This window comes from Podarcis erhardii, assembly GCF_964252035.2.
Source record: "Podarcis erhardii genome assembly, chromosome: 7".
Classification (NCBI taxonomy): Eukaryota; Metazoa; Chordata; class Lepidosauria; order Squamata; family Lacertidae; genus Podarcis; species Podarcis erhardii.
Window position 1 is genome coordinate 20,129,161 of NC_138511.1, and position 17,398 is coordinate 20,146,558.

At 45.7% G+C, this 17,398-nt stretch overlaps 1 long non-coding RNA gene across 1 annotated transcript in view; it reads left to right on the forward strand.

Moving 5' to 3' along the window:
- LOC309347071 overlaps positions 1–17,398 on the forward strand; it is a 131,345-nt gene that overhangs the window by 40,509 nt on the left and 73,438 nt on the right. The window lies entirely within an intron of this gene.

Below are 17,398 nucleotides of genomic sequence, written 5' to 3' on the forward strand. Positions count from 1 at the left end.
TGGAGAAAGTTCTCAGGCCAGATATTTGAGGAGGTCAGTTGCTGTAGGCGACATATGGCAAGGGAAGGAGGGTAAAATTAAAAACAACAACAACTCTCAGCCCCTGTTACTGAAGGGGCAAGGGAGAAGCAAATGCTGAGAATTTCAGAAAAAGCTGGGCTGCTATGTATGTGCTTTTACCTGGTTACGGCCTTTGTGATAACGACTCTCATCCCGACTTTTGCTTTTGCAATTTCGTTAAAGGGGAAAAAACCCGCCTTAATCCCCTATGCTAAATTTTGTACTCATTTTTCATTTTGTTATTTTTCGCTAGGGTGATTCTTGTTTAGATACAGCTGGATGGGGATGGAGTGGATAAATAGTGCGCTCCCTTTTTAATTTAGCCTGCTTTGATGTTATTTATATTTGCAAGTATTTGGATATCCGCTTGGATATATATTACATATACAGCACTGCTGATTTTATACCAATAAGATTGCTTTTTCAGAAAGAGATAAATATATAAGCATTGAGCAATTAACTGAGCACTGGGTTGCTCACTAATTTGACCCACTGAAATTAATAGAAATGGCTAACGTAGGTCCATTAGTTTCAATCGGTCTACTCTGAGTAGGACTAGCACTGGATGCATCCAATTGTCTTGCTGTGCAAACCTATGCATTACCTTCCTAGAAGTAAATCTCATTGTGGTGAATTGGACTTATTCTTAGATACAGTGCGTCTACTAGGATTGCAGTCTAAACCAAAAACCCACCAACTAGACCGCTTTTAAAAGGATAAACCTGCAAGTACTTGGCCTCCAGCTGGAATCCCTTTATCTCTGCATACTTTTATATATTATTTGCATTAGAAAATTGCTACCTCACTCATATTTTCCATAAGGCGCAACAGTAAAGCGACCAAATCATGCAGGAAAGGAGAGAAGGGGGGGAAAAGAACCTGCATAGTTTTTAAATGCACGATTTAAAAACCCACCGCTGCTTCCAGACAAAACCTTGCCCACATCTCCCTCCAGCTGTTGCAAATGAAAGAAAAGAAACCACTCTCTTTCCAGCAGCAAGGGAGGGAAAGGAGCGGGTGGGGTGGGGGGGATAAAAAAAAATGAAGCAAGCCACAGCAGCAGCTGGTCCGGCACGCGAAGCCCTGCCAGGCAGGCAGCCAATGGATGAAAGGCTGCAAGCCAAGCTGCCTCTTATTGGCTGGCAACTCCCGGAGCTGTCAATCAAGAGTCTCTCCCTCCCCACCCCCATTCCCGGACCCAGCGGCTAAAGCAGCCGCCAGCTGTTCTCGTGCCTCCACCCGGCTCCCCGGCAAGCCAAATTGGGGCGCGCGCGCGCGCTCACTGGCTCGCTCGCGCAAGCCCTTCCTGCTCTCCTTTTCCTTTCCTCCTGCCTCGCCCACGGGAGCACGTGCCAAAGGGCTTCTGGCTTCCTGCACCGTGCGCACGCACGCACACACTAGCACATAATACACGCTCTCTCATACTGGGAAGAGGGAGGGGGGTAGAAGGAGGAGGAAAGACTCCAGAAAAAAAAAGTCCTACTGTGCAATCGAGTGGAGGGAAAGCAGTTCATGGGAAAACCACGCCTCCTTCCTCTCTCTCTCTCTCTCTCTCTCTCTTTCTCTCTCTCTCATTAGTGTTGTTTAGCTTGCCGTTCAAGAGAGAATATGCAGTCTCTCAACAGGGCTTGCTCTCTGTCCCACTATATGTGTGTTGACTGTTGTCAAGATTTGGAGCAGTTTTCCGGATTTTTGTTTCTCCAGCATATACTTTCTTTTTAGAGTGTTAGGATGTATCATCTATCTATCTATCTATCTATCTATCTATCTATCTATCCTGTACAAACCACAGAAACAAAACACAGTGGCTGCTCACAGATGCCACACAAAATGAAAAAGGGATGGGGTAGGAAGAGGAATCGTATGTATGGCAACCCTGTGGGCTTGATATAGAAGATAATACACTTACTTTCTACCTAGGCTTCCAAGTTACAGAAATAAAATTCTGTTGCATGTTTGCTGCATTATTATTTTAAAAAAGTAGTTCTTATATCCCAGTGTTCTTAAAACTATTACCTGGCACATGGCAGTATTTACAAGAACACTTTTTATGTGTTGGTGGAGGGAGCAGGATTGTGTTCTGCGACCACTGCCAACACACCTGGCAACCACACAGTTCACTGGCTGCATGTTTGGAGAGCATAAGAAAACCACCGTGCCCATGTACACACAGAGGGGGAAATCCTTATTGGTCCAGGGTCCCCCTTAACTGCATGGCTCTACACACATCTGTTGGCCATGGGTATATTCATAGGCTCATCATCACACATGGACGTGAGAGGGCAGGGTCAACACAGTGCTGCAGCCTCCTAATGTGTTTATATTTTCATGAGGGCTTACTTCTTGGCTCTCGGGGGTCTTTGAAATCCCAGCTGTGTTACTGAGGAAGGCGTAAGCTGAAACATTTAACTAAATAGGTGTTAAGACTGTCTCTTGTTTGGTCACATGCACAACATTTTATTAATTATTTCATTTGGGTGAAAAGGCCCAGCAGGGACCACAAAGTGACTTTAAAAGCAATAATGGGAGAACGGAGAACATGATCAAAGAACCACATCTTAAGAAGTGTCGTAATGAAGAACAGCAGAACCTAATGACCTCCTGTCTTAAAACTCCCCTTTTCCTGGGAAGACGAGGGAGGCACACATACCCTTTCATCCGCACAACAATCCTGTGAGGTTGGTTGGGCTGAAATAGGGTGACCGATTTCACATGGTCACCCAGTGAACTTCATGTTTGAGGGCTGGTCTCTTGGACACACCCCAACACTAATTGGAAAACCTCTGTCTCCCTATCTTATCTTCCCCATGCACCACGGAGCCTTAACTTCACAACAACCAGAGGAAGAGCAAGTGGCAGTGCAGCCCATGGATATACAAGGCATCCATAACAACCTACTTGGCAGGGAGGTGGCCTTTATGTAGGGAGTTTCCTTGAACATATGCAGAGGGCCTTTCCCCTCCTGGTATGGAAATTATTTAGGGCATGTGGATATTGGTTCTGAGCTCTGTTAGCCCTGCTTTAGGATCTAAATGTGAATCATCTTGGTGAGCTGGGCCACATGCAACCAACACAAAACCGAGTCGAGCAATTTATTATGATCTTTTACTCCTCTTGCATTGCTTTGCTTTGTTCCAGACCACCTCCCTGATAATCAAATCTCCAAGCACGACCCAAAGTTTAAAGGAGTGGGGAGCTCTCTCTGTGTGTGGTGTGGAAGAGGTGGCTGGAAAATTGAATCCTCTTCCTACCCTCTTTTCAATTTCTTATTCGTGAACAATTATTGTCTGGGAAACGGCTGGGGAAAAATACGGTGGATAGGTGAGGGACAGAGAGAGAGAGGAAGCCCAATAGTGCCACCTATTGGCTGTTTGATAGGTCTGTTTCAGATCACGATTTAACAAGGAGAAGTTGGTTGAACTCTTAAGCTTTCCCCAGGGAAAGCTGTGGCCCTCTAGCTTTTGTCAGCCCCAGCCACCATTGCCCATAGTCAGGGAAGGTGGGAGTTGTACTCCAACAGCATCTGGAGGACAAGGGGTTCCCCAGCCCTAGATAAGAAGCACCATTCAGAAATAAGGCTCCATGCTGTGTCTCTGCCTGAGTGCCAGCTCTGGCTTTTTATTAAGACTGATTAAAGCAAGACTGTGGCCCGCATCAGCCCCAGCCAGCATGTCCCATAGTTGGGGATGATGGGGGTTGTAGTCCAACTGCTGTTGGAGAACCACGCTTCTCCATCCCTACAGTAGAGTAAGTAAGGATGGGTGAATCCATTCGTTTCAGCTTCTCAAAGTTTCTCATTTGTTCCCCAGTCTTAAGTGCCTTTCTCCACATTTCCACATAATTTTGCAAAAATTTTTAAGCCTCATGAAAATCCGTCATTTTACTGCTCATTTCGCCAGATATGAACATTTTGCTGGAAATGAACATTTTGCAAAGCCGTTTCCCGTAATATGATGATTTTTGTGTCTGCTCACTGACATAAGCACACTTTCATATATGCATTTTTGTACATATTACTTGTTGGGAGAACCTGCATTGCACAAATTGGAAAAGTCCAGATTTTGAAGGATGGCTGTGTTTTAGCTAAGTTCACCTTTAAATCCAAACTAAATCAAATTTCTCCTCCATTCCTAGTTTCCCAGGAATGATGGGAGTTATAATTCAGCAACATACAGAGGCCCACACAAAATCCTCATCCTAGCTGTAGAGTAAGTCCCCTTACTCTTATTGGTACCCTTTCTGAGTAAATATGAATAAAATCTGAAGCAGCGTTGCAGTGGTATATTTTGAAGTGCAGGAGCTTATGATGACGGCCCTCCTCACCACCACCCCTAAGGAGAGTCCAAAATTGCAGGTAGCTGTGTCACTGCATTATTACAGTGTTCTTCAACCTGGGGTTCCTGGATGTGGATGGACTACAACTTCCATCATCCTTGGGCTAAGCTGGGTGTGGATGATGGGGCTTGTAGTCCACCCACATCTGGATTGAAGAACACTGTATTATGATATATTCTCATGTGGGAGGGCAGCAGTACATAGGATGCTGCCCAGTTTATTAGGATCAGCAGGACTGCAATCCAGTGCATTGTCTCTTAGGAGTAAGCTCTGCTGAACCCATCAGTGCTTAATTCTGAGTGCATAGGCTCAACTTGTAAAACACACTGAGCTGTAACAACAGACATTCAGCTAGCTAAAAACACAACCTTTCACTTTAAATAGAAATGCACACAATATTGCAAAGTGGTGTTACCATTTAAACTGGGGGTGCCAGGTTTGAGTGGACGGGCACATTTGCAAATGGGAGAAATTGTTGTGGGCACTACACACTCATGCTGCAATCAGGCACAAACCACAACCTATTCTGTCGGCTACAATGAAATACATATTTCAAGCCAGTTGGTGTGTGGTGGGGGAGTCTAGGTGGGGACCTTGTGGGCAAAGGCCTCTGTGGCACCCACTTAGGTGACCTCTGATTGAAACTGCAAGGAACCCCCAAATAAGATTTCGGCCTCCGTGTGATTAGTTTCCACATTCTCTGAAACTATGCTGATCTGCGAAGGGTTGTAGTTTAGCCATGCAACACCTGCTTTGCATGAAGAAGGACCTGGGTTCAATCTCTGGTATTTCCAGGTGCCGCTTGGACAGATCCCTGCCCAGGACCCTGGAGGGCCACTGCTGACCATTGTGGATAGTGCTGAGCTAGGTGGATCTATAGTCTGATTCAGTATAAGGCAACTGCCTATGCTCCTATGTCTCTAACAATGGTCAAACTCGAAAACTATGTTTTCACCTCATTTACCCCATGATTTTGGCAGACCTAATTGCTCCAGCTCTTAAACAAGCCCACTTTCCTGCATTTCCTTTTTCACTGCACCATGACACGGTGAGGAAAGCAACCCCCTGGATGTGAAGCCACAATTGAAAAGGCCCTCTCTCTTGTCACTACCCTCTGAGACTCCCCCAGAGCGGGGACCTGGGGAGAGGCTTCAGGAGAAGATCTAAGGGTCTAGGTTGGGTTCATTTTGGGAGAGAGGATCCAGAAGATATTGGGGTCCTGAGCTGTAAATAATTTTATAGTTCAAAACCAGCACTTTGAATCCATCTCAAAACAGCTGGATAGACAAGGTAGAGGAAGGGAAGGAGGGAGAGGCTGCTGTGGTCTCTGTAAGCAATTAGCTTCTGGGCTCTGCATTTTCTGAATTAATTTCTCATGGTTTGCCACCATCGGATGAGACACCATCAGATGAGAGGCAGCTGCACACAACTATAGATGTGTCACACTAAGCCAGCATTGTCTTTCAGCAGACATCAAAGGAACTGGGAATTGTAGCTCCCATGAGATTCTGCATCTCCTCCTCACTATTGAAAACTCAGACTGTGGGTTTGATTTAAGGCCTTGAACAGTGGTCGTCTGTGAAGGTGGCTGGAGGGTGGGGTTTGTTTTACTCAGAGTAGACCCATTGAAATACATGGACCTCCGTAGTTATGTTCATTATATTCAACAGCTCTACTTTGAAAAGGTTGAAGGTTGAATGCAACTCCCTGTTTTATTGTGCAAGTGGAAGGTATATTGTTTGTTTAGGAAGCTTATGAATCACCTTTATCTCAAGTTTGGGGTGATATACAATAAGTATAAAAGCAAAATACATCTAACACCAACAAATGTTTATATATTATGTATGATGATTTAAAAACACACTCATATATGTGCTCATTTTTAAAAATAGCAAATCATTAAAACACTGGCTCATATATTGCTGCTAAACTTTTCATCATTATCTGGTATAGCCTATCAGGGATATAGCTTATTAGGCTTCCTGGGGCTCAGATCAATAACTTTGCAGATCAAGCAGTGATTCCTGGTTCCTTGTTCTCTGAGCCATTGGAAGGAACTGCAGCCAGCTCAAGCAAGAACATTCACACCCCAGAATCCTCCTAACCCAGGTGACACCAGGAGGCCAGTTCTGTGCCATTGGATAAAATAATGGGTCCAGAATGGGGCCCAAATTTATGTGATGTGGGAAAGGTGATCATCTGAAGCCCCCACCTTAAGTAAAGCAGGGAACGTTGTAGTCATGTTAGAAAGCAGATTGCATGTCATGAGTCCCATGCAACCCACCAGTTCAGGGCAGGACTGTCAGGATCTGTCAGAGAAGAATTAAGAGTCTGGAGGTGGAGAGAGTCCATGTGATGACCCATATCTGACCCATTACTTCTGGATGTCACAGAAATAATAGAAAACTGTATGGGTCAGTGTTTGCCCTGCCTTTGGACAACAAGTAGCTGAAGAGGCAGCAAACCAATCGGTGGGGCTGGCTAGTCAAAGGCAGAAGGGGACTTGGGGTGGGGACTGACTTGGGTCCCATCACCAAGGACAAATCACTGTCTATGCTGGCACAGACATACCCAGCTGATCCACCAAAGCACATTTTTGCACACTTGGTCTTCTTTCTTGGGAGAAGAACCACACAAGTGACCTGCTCTATAAAGAAGAGCAGGAGGGACTTGTCAAGCACTGGGACAGCAACTTAGCTTCTCCTGATCATGAACCGTAGAGATTTGTTGTAGACTTGTGAATCCTGTATACTATACTTTGAGCAAATTCTGAGACTGTGTACTGATTTATTGAATAAAGCTCTCAGGTTTCCTTGAGCTGAGAGTCTGAATATTGCATCTAAGGTGGGAAGCCAGGACATTGAGGTAGTCCTGCTGATTGGTTGGAGGGCATGTTGTTGACTCCTCCAGCCAGGTCCTGCATCATAACTCAAGAATCTACCTCCTGGGTGGCATGCCTCCACCTGGCTTTCACTGTGACTGTATGAAAACAAGACTTAATTTAATGTTGTGCTTTAAGAACTGGGACTGGCACCCCCCCTCTCTCAGTCACTTTCCCCACGAATAACAAGGAACATGCTATTAACACAACTGTTTGTATTGGATTATGTCCCCGTGAACAGAAGAAACCCACTTGTAAAAGGCAAGCTTCCTCCAAGAAAGCTCTCCATCCTCTTTGATCTTTAAGCCTAATTTTATTAGAGTGAAGCTTCTACAATTTGGAGGTGGTGGGGTGATGGTAGGGGGAGAAACACAGGCTCAAAAGCCCACAGCTGGGGGTGAGTGGAATGGAAGGCATATGAAAAGACGAGTGCCGGAGGCTGAATGCCTATTTTTGTCTTACTTCCAACTGTTGACAAGTCTTGCTCCTTTCAACACTTTTAGTTTAGTTTAGTTTAGTTTAGTTTAGTTTAGTTTAGTTTAGTTTTTAGTTTAGTGAGGCAACTGTTCACTCTGAGCATTATCAAAGTTTGTGTGTGTGTGTGTGTGTGAGAGAGAGAGAGAGAGAGGGAGGGAGGGAGGGAGGGAGGGAGAGAGAGAGGGAGAGGGAGAGGGAGAGGGAGAGGGAGAGTGTGTTTTCTTTATTTTGTCTGCTGTGCTGTACTAGTGCTCCATTGAGACTGGTCTGTTGGGGCTTGTGGGGACCCTGCCCCCAAATCTCAATCTGCCCTCAGTCAGTCCCCACCTGTCTATCTTCTTACTTACAACCAGTCCGGGGAGAGGCACTGACTTGCCCCCTTCTTTCTCCTTAGTCTTAGCTTTGCCCTGCAGAGCTAATCAGGGAAGAGGTTGGGCACAACAGTGGAATTAGTTGGCTGCCATTGGCTCTGGTTCTACCCATCGTTGGCTCTAGTGCCACCTGCTGTTGGTCTCTTTGCCTATACCAGCCACCACTGCTGGTGCTTTACAAACATTCTACCATTAAGGGAAGTTTTTCCTAAAGCCATGTGAGAACTGTTGTAGCACAGTGTTCACAGCAGGGGTGTGAAACATTGGGCATAGGGGCCAAATGCGATCAACCGGGCCTCTCTGCCCAACCCTTGCAACTCTGCATTGCTTTCACTGACTGCTTTTGCCTGGATGGAATGTGTCCTTGGACTGTGTCTGTTGCCTCTTGGATAGAGGGATGTGTGTGTAGGAACCTGACTTGCACAGGCTGAAATGTACCCTGTAAAGAGTCACATCCATTGCTCCATCCACTTTTTCTACTAAACCCGCCCACCTCTGACATGTTGACTCTGGAATGGAATGCGGCCTTCGAGTGGAAAAAGGTTTCACATCCTGGAAAAATGGAGAGGTGGAGAACATTCTTAGCACTGAGAAGCAACATATGAAGGTTTTGCCTAAGTTCCAAGGCAGGCTGCAGATGGATGGGGGACATAGGAGCCAGCTCCTAGGGGCCATGGGGGTCTTCGCTGCCACCCCCAATAAAATTACTGTGCTGCGCCCGCAAAGTTAATGGACATTGCCATTCAAATGGTGTATGTGTGCTATGTCATGTGATCAATTGTGTGGGGCAGGGCTTACCTGCCCCCCCCAACAAATATTTTGTTCTAGTTGGCACCCCGATGGGGGACCTGGTTCTGGTTCAGGCAGGCCAGGTTCCTTAGGGCCCTGATTTTCCTGGTATGGTCAAATACAGACTCTGAATCAGGTTCTGGATCAAACAAACAAGGAACACAAACTCCGTTCTGGATCAAGAAGGCAAGGCAAATCCAAGGCAAGGCATCTGTGTGTCTCCTCAGCTCCACAAGTCACTGAGACTGAGCAACCAAACCTGGAGCAATAATTCTGTAGAGCCAGCCCAGTCCCCATTGGTTCCTCAGCCAATTTACCATGCTGCAGTCAGTACCCACCATGGCCATTATCAGAGTGGCACCACCGTACAGGAAGCAGCAAGCCAGAAAAAACATTTGCCTGAGATCTGCCTGAGTGGCACAGGAAGCCACGCACCACAGTCTCTACTTCTCAGGTCCTCAGAGTAAGTTCTCCAGGGTCCAACCTTGTTACACCACAGGACCCTTCGCCACTAACTTTGTGCTCCTAGAGATCGCGGAGGTTCACTTATAATTTGGCTTGTGATGAAGATTTTGCAGAAACAGGTTGGGTTACCTGTCAGCCAGCTGTTGTTTGGGCTTCAATAATTTCTGTGGAATGTGGATTTCCAAGTTCCAAATTGTCATTTGGTAAGCATAACGTGCGCCCCCCATATTATTTATTTGTACATCTATAGCAAACAAACATTTATGCCTATCAGCATGTACACATTTTCCCCCCTTGTGATTAATAAATTTAGTAATAAAAAGAGACTTCATAGAGAGGATGATTAATTATGTTGGTGTAGTCATTGAAGAGGGGGACGTGGGTGGCGCTGTGGTTCGAATCCCCGCGGCGGGGTGCGCTCCCGTTGCTCGGTCCCAGCACCTGCCAACCTAGCAGTCTGAAAGCACCCCCGGGTGCAAGTAGATAAATAGGGACCGCTTACTAGCGTGAAGGTAAACGGCGTTTCCGTGTGCTGCGCTGGCTTGCCAGATGCAGCTTGTCATGCTGGCCACGTGACCTGGAAGTGTCTTCGGACAGCGCTGGCCCCCGGCCTCTTAAGTGAGATGGGTGCACAACCCTAGAATCGGCACGACTGGCCCGTACGGGCAGGGGTACCTTTATTAGTCATTGAAGAGGGATGTGCATCATAACCTAATTTTTAAAAGTAATGTGTTTTAAAAATAAAATAAAATAAATGCTGACCATTTGTAACAAATTGATTTCCATACATTTGGTTTTCACCAGCCCTAGTATTGCAGTTCCCAGACTTAAAATGAACATTTTACAGCATTGAACCATGTTTATTCTCAACTACCCTTTGATGAGGTTCTTTATATGCCTACAACTTAGAATTGTTCTAATCCTGTGTCACTCAAATACTGAATTTCTCTCCTGTGTTCTTCACCCATCAGGGTTTTAGTTTTAGGGAAGGGCCAGAGCATCTATTTTGCATGCAGAAGTCCCAGATTCAGTCCCTTGCATCTTCAGGTAGGGCAGGGAGAGATCCCTGCTTGAAACTCCACGGAGCTGCTGCCAGTTTGAGTAGACAATACTTAGGTAGATGGACCAATGGTTTGACTTAGTATAAGGCTTGGCATATATTTTCATATGGAGTGCCACAATGCAGTGCTTGGAAAGTTGTGTTTTTTGGCGGGGAAATAGTTCTAGTTCCAATGCAAAAATGAACTAATTCTGTTCCAGTTCGATTCACAGTTCATTCAATTGATCATCAGCCTTTTTTCAGCCTTCAGAATATTACAAACTGCTCTGCTGCACTAGAAAATATACTTAAGAAGTCTAAGAAAACATCAACACACACACACACACACACACACACACACACACACAGACATACACTCTGTAATGAGAACAATTGTTTTACATTTCTCCCAGCCATTATGATATTTCAGCTTAGAGTAAGATCACTTTTCAGGAAGGTGAAAATAGCAAATGCAGTGGTCACAATCAAACACAGAGCTAAATGCAATGAAAGCTATGTGTGTGTGTGTGTGTGTGTGTGTGTGTGTGTGAGAGAGAGAGAGAGAGAGAGAGAGAGAGAGAGAGAATGAATTTGAATTTAATTGTATAACTCCCAAAGTTTCATGGCAAAAGGAACTTAATTCATGTTCAGCTCACCCAGAAAGCATTGAAACAACTCAAAGGTTTTGGAATTTAGTTCAGTGAATTAGTTAATCTGAATTAATTCTTTCCAAGTCCTGGCAGAATGCCAGCCAACCAGTCAGCCATGCACCCTTCCAAGATATTCCATTCCATTACCCCTTCCATAGGAGCCAACTCAATAAAATATTTGAGGGGGCCTGGCCCCCACAAAATTGATGGCCATTGCCATTCAAATGGTGTGCATGTGCTGTGTCTTGCGATCAATTATGCAGGGCAGGGCTTACCTAGGAGCTCCCAATATTTCATTTAAGTTGGCACCCCTGCCCCTTTCCTCTCCCCTTGCCATTCCCCACCCAACATACAGGTTCTCACAGTCAGGGGAGGTAAGAGATTATGCCTACCACCACCTGGACTGCCTGAGACAAATCTCCAAAGGAGGTGGAGAGAACTAGACTTCCACTTGTTTTAAATTGTGCTAATGGAAATGGGGGAGTTCTTGCCCATTGGCCTAGTATTGTCTGTATGTGTGCTGGGCTCGGGGGTAACCCGAGCAATGTGGTCCAGGTCCTGTCCCAAATCCAAGGGTTCCACGAGGAGTCAGTCCAACAGGGCCAAGGCAGGACACGAGGCAGGAAACCTGGCAAGGTCAAGCACAGGATCACAGGCAGGTTCTGGCAAACAGCAATGTTGCTCCCGCAACCTGGGGCGGGGTCCAGCAGCCTTTTATCTCTGTCGGGCTAATGGCCAGTCCTGATCCCCCAGTGACTCACCTCCCTGTCTCGCCCGAAGGCAAGCACTCCTCCTGTGAGTACTCAGGTCTTTCCTTCTCTCAGACCTCAGTCTCTGCAGCTCGGGAGATGTTGGTGGGTTACTAGACCCAGAGGCCGCCTCAGCCTCTTCTGACCCAACTGGTAGTGGAGCAGCTGTAAGTGATTGCCTGGCTGGAGGCAACGAGGTAATCCTCACATCTGGAGCCAGGGCAGGCTCAGGCCTCTGACTCGGCCCAGCTGGTGCTTGTTGCAGGGGAACCTGTACAGACTGGGGCTCTTCAGAATCAGGCTCTAGACTAGGTTTAGCTGCCGCCTGAGGCAAAGGATCCGGTGCGGACTGAGACTCCTCTGGCTCCGAGTCCAAGCCCGAGTCCCAGGCCATCACAGTATGTCTAGCACTAAGGACAGCAGCCCAATGACTGGACCAAAAGGTGGCTCTACCATGTTTGTAGGACTCTATGCCAGGAAACCCATTGCCCTGTGAGTATTCCTGCACTATGATTCCCATCATTCCTTACCATTTGCTATGCTGGGACTGGTGAGAGTTGGTGCCCAGCAACATCTAGACCAGGGATGGAGAATCCATGGCCTTCTGAGCCTTGCTGGACTCCAACTCCCATCATTTCCTTACCATTGGCTATTCTGACTGGGACTGATGGGAGTTGGAGAAGTTGGAATAAGCTTTTAAAAAAGGATGGTGGCAGAGTTCAACTTCACCCAGTTTGGGGAATAAGTTTAAAAGGGGGCAGAGATGACACAAAGAACACTGCAGTGTCAATCTCACAATATTGCGTGATGCCAAATGAAGAGAGACCCACCTCTAGGCTTGTGTCTAACCGATCACTAAAGCACTTTCCTGAATGGTTGTTGATGACTGGTGGCTACTAGCTCTTGCACACACCCCACTCCATTGGTGGGCGGAGGCTCGCGAGAAACTGTCTGGAGAGTTTGAATGTAACCAATGAAGGAGAAAAAAAGCCTGAGTTTTGCAGAAAGCAGCTTTTATGAAGGATAGATCATTAGCCACAGCAGTTAAATAGAAATTCCATTTGAAAATGTAGTGCACTGTTGTCCAAATGCCATATGCTGTGACAGACTAAGGGAGGACTGATGCCTTCTTGTAGCTGTGCTTAGAAACAGGATGCTGGATTATATGAGCATTTGGTCTGATCCAGAAGGATTCTTTTTGCAAGGAACAACGTATTATGCTGCCTGGGGTGTTGGTGATACTCTTCTCAAGACATTCACTGCATACCTGATCACCCAACCTTAGCTTATTCATCCATAATCACAAACAGATATTACCCAAACATCACCCAAACATTCAGTACTTACTTTTCCCAAGGAAACTGGCCCCTAGGTTTTCCTTCCGCTGAGGGAAGTTGGCGGAACCAAAAAACAATATATTTTCTCTTCTCACTCTCCCCCACCCCTTTTTCTTTCTTCCCCCCAGAGTCAGGGAGAAGCTTAAAGGGAAGTTGCAAAGTTCAGTCCTTTGGAGCATGTTGCTCCGAAAGAAAAGGAGAAGGGAACCAAAGCTGTCCACCATGACCCCATGAATGAAACAGATGTAGGCTCTTTTTACAAGAGCCCCTTTGGTTTCTCCAAACACATATTTGCTGACTTCTCACAGGCTTGAAAACACATTTGAAAAGGCGGCAGAGATAAAAAGAGAGAGAGAGGCAAATGGCGATGTCCAGATTTAACACAAGCCAAAGCTCCATTCTCCAGACGCACTCCTGGATGGAGAGGCCCTTTTCACCAGGTCCCCAGTTAATTTGTGGGTGAATAATAGGAGTGGGGACGGCGCAGTCTGCACGCAGAAGGCAGAAAACAGAGTCAATTACATCTGTATTAAGAAGGCCTTGGAAAGAAAATCTCCTTACATGGCTCTTCCACAGATACTGTTCTTAATTATATTTGCTAAGGGGCAGAATGTGTTCTTCCGGCATGTGAAGGAATTCAGGGGTGGGGGGATCTAACGTTAAGGACCCGGACGTGCCCATGCACTGAACAAAAGGGGAAAACATTCCTCTGTGTTGGCTTGCCAATTTGTCCGGCGTTGCAATCTGCAGTATAAGTCCTAGGACGCAAAGCTCAGTTAATCCACTGAAGTGAGTGGGAGCTGTGCAGGAGAGCTCTGAGGTGCTGTTGACCAGGAGGCATTGGCAAATCGCTACTTCTGAATCTAATCTACCCTGCAGGGTTGCTGTGAGTCGGAAGGGGCGAATCCATCATTTCCATTGCTAGTTTCCCCCCAATCGTACACTCAATTCTCTTCAGTTTAAGTTCAGTTCTCCCCATTTCCACACAGTTTGCTTTTTTTATATATATAAACGAAATAAGCTCTCCTGACAATTTATCAGCAGTTTAGTGAAAATTTCTGTTAACACATACATTTTTGTATGCAATTTCCCCATAGAATTTTTGCAAAGCATTTCCCCCCAATATAGTGCATTTTATAGGTTATTTTCATGAATTTATGCATTATTTTGTATTTTGGTATATGCATTCCTTTACTCATTACTTGGCATACTTGCACTGCAAAATTTGGAGAAGTGTAAATTTCAAAACATGGCTGGGTTTGTGTTTGTGTATTCTTTTGAAAAGTGTGAATTAGGTAAATTGACCCTTCAAATACAAACTGAATATACTTTCTCATCCATCTCTAGTTATCAGGCTATAATCCTGTATGCCTGTACCCAGGAGTAAGTCCCAGTCAACACAGCGGGACTTCCTTTCAACTCAAGTACACATAAATACAATTGGACTGCAACCCCACTCCTCTGAACTCCTTGGAGAAAGAACTGAGAAAATTGTAGCTGGAACAGTGCATACTCTATGCTTAAAAAATAAATTAAAAAATCTGTCATTCTGTTCCCATGAAAGGCTGACTAATCAGCCTTGTATAGCTTGTGCAAAAGTGCCCACTGCCCACATTATTTTGCATAATTCATGCTGCAATATTGACTCTTGCATCATTTCTCCCAGTTTTGCAAGGGATCAAGGGACTGTGCAATCTTGCTTTTAAAAAATATATATCCAAGTATGGGGTAGTTTCTGCACTGTGTTGCTCACACTGTGTGGTTCTTTATGACTACACTTTTGAGGATGTTAGACTGACCTTCTTGATGAGGATCAGAGCTCTTCTGCAAAACCCTAGAAGCATAAGAAGCTGCTTAAACCAGGCCAAACCCTCGGTCCATGTAGCTCAGAACTTGTGGACATCTGATGAAACGGAATGTTGGGAGATTCCGGAGAAGTGAAAAAGAAGTACTTCTTCACACAGCACATAGTTAAACTGCGGAACTCATCCCCACAGGAGGCAGTGATGTCTGCCAGCTTGGATGGCTTTGAAAGAGGATTGGGCAAATACATGGAGGATAAGGCTATCAGTGGCTACTAGCCATGATGGCTATGCTCTGTCTCTACAGTCAGAGGCAGTAATGCTTCTGAATATCAGTTGCTGGGAATTTTGGAAGGGGGGAGTGCTCTTCTGCTTGGGTCCTGCTTGTGGGCTTCCTATTGGGAACATCTGGCTGGCCACTGTGAGAACAGGATGCTGGACCAGATGGACCCCCTTTGGCCTGATCCAGCAGTCTCTTCTTAAATCCCTATGTCTGCGTTGACTGGCAGTGGATTTCAGACGAGAGTGAAGTCCATCTCAGCCTGACTGAATCGAAGACCTTCTGCATGCAGAGCTGATTCTCTGTCACTGAGCTATACCCTTTTAGAAGGCCTATGGGCTGCCAGGTTAGCGTTGCAGACCTGCGTTGCTGCTGCTGTCCGGTGGTTGATTTTAATCCACTTTATTGTTACTTCCGTCATTTTGTTTGGTTGGGAGCCTCCTCGCGGTATGGAAAGGCAGAATATAAAATGTTTCACATTCTGTTCTGTTTTTTTGTTTTGTTTTGCTTTGCTCATTTGCTGTAAGCCACACAGAGAACTTGATGTTATGAGATAGCATACAAACGCTACAAGCAAGTTAATAAAAATAAGTATCTGGCTGGCAGCTGTGGGAAAGAGGAGCTGGACTAGATTGGCCTTTGGTCTGATTCAGAAGAGCATCTTTGATTAAAGAACAGGAACATCATCATCATCATCATCAGTTCCATACCACCCTTCATCTGAAGATCACAGGGTGGTTCATAATATAAAAACACAAAAATTCATACCATAGTAACTACCAAAAACAATACCCTGCCCCAGTTTAAAAGGCCATAGATTGTTTAATTAATCAAAGGCTTGGGAGAAGAGGAACATTTTTGCCTGGTGCCTAAATACATGTAATGAAGGCGCCAGGCATGCCTCCCTGGTCAAAGCATTCTACAAACGGGGAGCCACCACAGAAAAGACCTGTTCTCATGTTGCCACCCTCCAGACTTCTCGTGGAGGGGGCACACAAAGAAGGGCCTCAAATCATGATTGCAGGGTCCATGTTGATTCATATGGGGAGAGGTGGTCCTTGAGTTATTGCAGTCCTGAGCCTTTTAAGGTCTTGCAGGTCGAAACCAGCACTTTGAATTGGGCCCGGAAACTAATTGACAGCCAGTGCAGTCAGCTCAAGATTTGCATTATATGCTCCAACCGTCTTGCCCCATTGAGCAGCCTGGCTGCCAAATTCTGCACCAGCTGAAGTTTCCAAACTGTCTTCAGAGAGAGCCCCATGCACGATGCATTGTAGTAATCTAACCTAGAGGTTACCAGTTCATAGACAATAGAAATTAGATTATCCCTGCGCAGGTGGGGGTGCAGTTGGGCCACCAGTTGAAGCTGATGGAAGGCATTCCGCACCACCGAGGCCATTTGAGCCATAGGAAGTTGCTTTACACTAAGTCAGACTATTGGTCCATCTAGTTCAGTGTTGTCCATGCTGACTGGCAGTGGCTCTCCAGGTTTTCAGGCCTGGAACATTCCCAGCCCTATCTTTAGATGTTGAGGCTTGTACCTATGTTTTGCATAGAGACTCTACCACTGAGCTATGGTCCTTCCCTTAAGACACAGGAACATGGGAATCTGCCTTATCCCAAATCAGACCCATGACCTATCTAGCTCTGTATTGTCCACTCTGACTGGCAGCAGCTATCCAGGGTTTCAGATGGAGAACACTCCAAGTCCCATCTGGCGATGCCAGGAATCGAACCTTGGGACTTTCTCCATACAAAGCAGATGCTCTTCCACTAAGTGACAGTTCTTAATTTAGAAATCAATTAGGTTATTAATTAGCAACTTAGTGTATCCTCACCTATTCTTCTGGAATTGAGGAGCACAAAGGGTTTGCAAGGTAGACCACCATTTACCAAGTGGTAATAATGGAGCTTGGTGTGGTTGTCAGTTGTCGGCTAACATCCTCCCAAAAGCTGGTGAGTCGTTTGACTGTTCCTTCTCTAATGAGATGTTGGAAGAGTGATAGCTGTCTCTTTGCCACTTCAGCAAACCACTGCCTTGCCAAGCAGTTGGTTACGTGACTCCCATGGTCTTCTGTAGCCAGCCCTTTCCACATTTCTCATTCTGTGGAGCTGACATGACTCCTAATGCTCTGATCTATTGAGAAATCAAGTATTGCTAAC